Source organism: Notothenia coriiceps, unplaced genomic scaffold (genome assembly GCF_000735185.1).
Source record: "Notothenia coriiceps isolate Sejong01 unplaced genomic scaffold, NC01 NC01_scaffold00002072, whole genome shotgun sequence".
NCBI lineage: Eukaryota > Metazoa > Chordata > Actinopteri > Perciformes > Nototheniidae > Notothenia > Notothenia coriiceps.
This window is the reverse complement of record NW_011334773.1, coordinates 618,714-624,979: the sequence shown is the minus strand read 5'-3', so window position 1 is coordinate 624,979 and position 6,266 is coordinate 618,714.

Sequence of the window (6,266 nt, the reverse complement as noted above, 5' to 3'; positions counted from 1 at the left end):
AGAGTGAATAAATAGTTTTAGGTGTATTTATCTGAGATGTATCTCAAAGGTATCTCACCTGTTCCAGTCTGTCTTTGCGTAGAAAGATGGATGCAGAGTATCCTTGCTGCTGGACGACACTGCTGCTTCTCATTTGGGACACACAGGGCAGGATCGCAGGGGGGGCCTCCTCTTGCCCCCTCGACCTTGGATCATCTGACAGCTCCATTGATGACCTGTGTGCCTCTGTCCGCCGGGGGACAGACATCCTGATGTGCACAGACACACTCACAGCCGAGGACACACAGATATCCTGTCACTCCCGTCTTCCCTCTTTTCTTTTGTATCTATCATACAGTAGCTGAATCAGCCTACTGCCTTCAGATCTACAGTATGTCTGGTTGTTACTAGAGCACCTCCTTAAACCCTAACAAACTTGTTGGGTAGGGTGTGTGCGCAATAAAGGCTCAGAGATGGAGGTGCTTCGGAGCTGCTGCAGCACTGGACAAGACAGAACAGCAGAGTGAAGGAGAATAATCTGATTTAGAAAGTGGAGAGAACACTATCAGACATGAAGACACGCACACTCACACGTAACTCAACGAAATCAAATTTCTCCCATTCTCCCCTCACATACAGAATACTGATACCGGAGAGACAGAATGTCCTGAAGGACTGTAGCCTCACCTTAAGAAACCCTTTGCACAGGTTAAAAAAGATACCATATGACTAATATAAAAGGGACCATACACACAGACACACACAAACAAGGTGACTGAGGTTTTTTCTAGCAAGCACAATTTACTTTATGTGTTCAAAAAGGTGCTGCTGTAAGAAAAATTGACTTTGCCCTGATGTAATTCACACAAACCCCCCGGTGGCTACTGTGTCAATACTAGCAGAGCTACTTTGGTATTTGAGATTCATTAATTCAGCACTTATGTAAAATGGGCCAAAGAAAGAACCCATTTCGGATTGGGTCCAAATCACAGCAGGATGAATATCTTTTTTTTCTTTTTCTTATGGATACAGACTTGGGGGAGGTCTATGCTCCCAGCTTTTGTTTCTGAAGCTTTTATAATGAATGAGAAGAATGATACTATGTCCGTTCATATATTTCCTGTAAATATAAGGCTATACAATAGTTGGTTAAGTTTAGTAATAGATTATTATTCAACTGATCTACAGATTGTAAGAAGTAGAAATGTCACAATGTGCCAACCAAAGCAGAAAAAGCAGGCTGCAAGCTGTCAAACATACAGTGGCGGAAGAAGTATTAACATAATTTAATGAGGTAAAAATACTAATACCACAGTGTAGAAATCTTTATGTACAATTGAAAGTTCTGCATTGAGAACCCTGACAAATTATTTTGCATCAAAATGGATATAATGTATATAATGTTTCTGGATTGTGATTATTAATGCATTCATTTGTCAATCACTTTAATGTATAGTAGCAGACAAAGGTGGAAATACATGTAAATACTTTATGCTGGGTAGTTGAATCTATAATAAAACATTATCAGTTATTAGGCGATTATATTTTATATTGATAATCTACGGTGGCCAACAGGTGCAAAGGGCCAAAAACACTTCCATTAGAAGAAACACGCTGCAGTTTAAAAAAACTATATTAAAGTAATAATCCTTGATGATCAACAAGCGCTCCGGTCCCAGCTGTGTGCATCACTTATTAGTGTCCTGCAGCATTTTTTAAATATTTGCAACGTTTTATTTATGCAGTGGTTTTAGTAAACTGGGCATGTGTTGTAGAGTTGGTGAAGATGTTTCTTAATTTGCATGTGTTTGGCACAATTGTGTTTTATATCTGCATTGTTTGCAAGTGCAGCGCGTTTGCACGTGGTAGTGTTTAGGGCCGTTGTAGCGCGTTTGCACTTTTCGGCAACAGTAATAATCTGCAATGCAGTGGAGTAGAATTGTGAAGAATTTAAATACTCAAATACATATAGCTCAAATTCGTAATTAAGTGATTACAGTACTTGAGTAACAATTGATGGACTGTCCCTTCTCAACTGGGCTTTGAGAACTACTTCTGTACCACCATATCCATGGATTTAATTTGCTGACAAAGCATGTTTTGTCTTATCCTGTTGTTCAAAGCCCATACGTTATGAAGGTGTATCAATGTGGAGGTGCAGAATATGTAAATAAATATGTAAATGCCTCTGCTATAGTGCACATGCACACAGAACAGCCTCATACATATTTTTCACACTGGGGCCGTGCGGGTGCTAAATCATCAATGACAGTTCAAATTACACTTAAAAGCGCATCACCCTGCAAATACCTTAAAAGTCATACTAAATATGTATTTGTCTACACAAGCAAATAATCACATCCTTCTTACTTCAAGGAGGTCCACTCCAGACTGTCCGCCCAGAGCCAAAAAACCTGCAGTGATGTCATGAATATTTTTATTTAAATGCAATGAACGACATCTATAGGGAATTTGAACTTGATAAAACTAAGAGGGAACAATTCAACCAAAGTGTGCCCGCTTATGTGAACACCTGCAGAAGCGCTGACGTGCACCAGCAGCCGCGCTAAATGTTGTTCCCAAGGGAGAAAAACCCTGACACAGCTTTAAGGATTAAGGAAGTAGAGCAGAATATCTGGAGACATACAATTAGTAGTGCAGTGGCTGTGGCAGCCAGGCCTCTAAAACCTAATTTGCCGTATGTTCTTGCCTTTGCAAAGAAAGAAAGAGAAGGCCAGAGAGGGGGGGGGGGGAGGCAATGGGCTTCTGTTGGAGGAAGGGTCTGGGAGGTTGGAGCTTTGGCTGGTGACTGCCAAGAGGAGAATCTGGGCTGATGAAGAATTAGACACTTAAATAGATTAATCAGCTTTTTATTTGACCTAGGTTAATCTTGATTATCTGATTTAGTTGACTGGATTTAAAATATTTTTCATTTAATTAAAAATGTTCATCAGTACCAATATTTTTTTATTTATGTGTCGGACATTTCCAAAGTATGCGTTCCAAGCAGTCCAAGTTACTCCTTTTACACCATTTTTACTTCCTTTAACCCTGCGATAACTTATTTTTTTGTCCACTTATAGGAGCAACAAAAAGCTGTTAAAACAACATTATTGCCAACTTGTTAGCAAATAGTTTCCAAACTATAAAACAGCATTATTTATAATTTTTCATGGGAAGTGTCAATTTTTTTATTGAATGTAAGCCTGTCATTTTATTTTATATTGTAGAAGATGAATGAGCAGCTTGTTGTGGGTCGGCAACTGTGTTAAATGCTTTTTGTTAGTTTAGTTATTTATGTTACTTCCTGTTTTATTTTGTATTCACCTTGTCTCGTTCCTGATTCCTTTTCTTCCTGCCTTGGTTGTTTTCCCGCCATCATCAGTGTCTGCCCCGCCCCTGATTGTTTCCACCTGTGCCCACTTCCTTCTTGTATAGTGTCCTGTCTTCCTTTGTTTGTTGCCAGATTGTCTTGTGTCTTTTGCCAAACTCTCCAGCGTTATCCAATTTGCATCTAAGTATCTAAGTTATAGTCATTGTCCGTAGATTTAGTTATAGTAAGGTAAGATCAGGTAGAAGTATTTTTCTAGTTATTATTTAGGTAAACATTAGTGTAGATTCTTTATTGTATATATTTTTGTACTGTTTCTGCTTTTTCAAGTAAAGACTTTTTATTGTACTTGAATCTTGTGTCTGCCTTGGTGCTTTTGGGTCCACTCCTTGTACACCCGTAACACAGCTAGGTTTGACTACTCTGATCAAATGATTTGCATGTCAAATTGAAATGTGTAAAGTTGCTACTGCTGTCATGTAAATGTACTTGAGTTAAAGATAGTTTTTATAATATTACGACAGTGGCAAACCGGTGAAAATTTGGCACAACCGCTAAAAAAATGCTATACATATATAATATTATTATAAAAACATAAATATCCAAAACACAGGCAAATGATGAAACAGCTTCACTAACTACACAAAACATACACAACATTTCCTAAAAGCACTGCATAAACTGTTAACGCCGGAGCCTCGCTGCGGGGAAACTGTGGCGCTTGTAATTGTGCCGCATTTGCGCATAAGATGAGGCCCCACGCAGTCTGCGGGATCTGCGTGTAGGGAGGGGCGGCACTGTCTTCCGATCTCATTATTACTGTAAGCTAGCTAGCTAAAATAGCTAACCTAGTCATTTCAAATATACTGACAAATCACTTACACTTGTGAAACAGGAGTGCCAACAGTAGTAAGTTCTTTAAAAACTGAGCGCAGTAACTTTCACCGAAAACTATGTAAGCACCACTTTGAATAACACTATAATCTTTCGCTGCAGTATAATTGATGTGGAAAAAATAAAACAGCTCATGATAATCATGCATTTTATTGGAAATAAGACAAACAATACACAGGTATAGCCAGGTCAACATGTGACCTGACATCATTACAAAGAAAAGAAAAAAACGTCATAGAAAACATCAAAATGAAAGATTCTCCAAATGCTCAAAAAAAAAAAAAGACAAAGATCAGTAGGTGCTGAGCACAAAATGCAGATATTAATATTTATTCAAGTTGTTTGGCTAAAATGTTTCAACAGTTCTCGGGTTACATTCATGTGTAAACATTGGTATGAGGCAAGACATTGGAAAACCATTATACTGTCCATCCTTCCATTGCATCGGTAACAATAAAAAAGCTGCAGGACTTTGTCTACGCTGGTTTAAACGCATCATTATCAGAAATAATTTGACAAACTGTTCATCCACAGGCAGCTGGCTTTCACCCTGTTTAGTTTTTGGTTGAGGGGCATGAAAAAGAAGCGCCACAGGGGCACGTCATGTCCTGTTCCCTCAGAGATGAATATGTCCATATAACAGCTTTGTAATGTGCAAAACAACACCATCTCCTATACACTGGCATCTTTCATCTCCAAATATAATGATTGTTTGATCCAGGGCACTTGTGACAAAAAATACATTTGGAAGAGGAAAACCTTTCTGGGAGCTACATTTGATTTAATAGTTTTGTTTATTAACATACACGGTCTATATTTGATACTGGTTTCAAATGACATCGCCATAGGAAAAAGAAAGGCATGGATGGGAGTTTCTGATTCAAATATAACTAACATTGGTACATACTAGGGATGCACCGAATACTCGGCCACCGAAAATTATCGGCCGAAAATGGTTAAAAAGGCCCTTTCGGCTTTCGAAAAAATATCACCAAATGTCAGAGAACAGGGTTACGTTGATCATACTCCGCGTATTTGTCCGGGTGTTTTGATTTCAAGTGGTGGAGTAATCCCGAAGTGGTGAAAGTCTTCGCAGTTACACCCCCTCGAGAAATGTCAGCTGAACACGTTTTACAAATCGCAATCCGCGCCTCTCTCTCTGATATTTTGAAATATCTCCAAGCGGCAGACATGTTGGCTGTGAGCCAGCCGCGAGCATGGTCGCCGCCGCCGCGCCGTGCTTGTCGCCGCGTTTTGATTACGTCATCACAACAACACGTTAGGTTACCAAAACTTATAGGTGCATTTGTTGTTGTTGAAGGCCTGGCTGTTACAGTCTTTATTTACACTATTTTGTTGTAGGCCTACTGGCCTAGATGTTTATGCAGTTTTAAAGCACCTTGGGTTTGTTCTGAATGCACTTTGTTGTAGTTATCCTACAGAGAAAAGAAAATGCACTTGACTTGGAATTAATGTACTGTATGCATTCAAAAGTGCTGAATAAATGTTTTATGGACCCATAATAGTGATTATTATTTAAGTTAAGTTTTGCCATAATCATGTCTTTTTCCATAATCAGGTAGCTGAACAACATTGGTAAAAAATGTATACATTATATATATATATCTCTATATATATATATTTCTATATATATATATTTCTATATATTTCTATATATATATATACTTCTATTAATCATTTTCGGCCTTTCGGCATTCGGTTTTCGGCCAACTGTTTCCTATTTTCGGTATCGGTTTCGGCCAAGAATTTCCCATTTGGTGCACCCCTAGTACATACTGTACATACCCAGTTCTTTTCCTAGCAAAAGCTGCTCTTTTCTGATGGAAAATCATTACTGAGGCAGGTTTGGGGATTACAATTGCAACATTATATTAATGAATATAAATAACCTATGGCTGGGTAGAAAAACAGTTTCACACACTCTTCCTTTTGTGACACCTCTGCCCCTTCATAGGCTCTGCATTGGCATTAAGTCAGCTTTTGATTCAAACCGCAAGATTTGAAGGCTTGGAAAAGAAGCAGTGATACGATTTTATCAGGA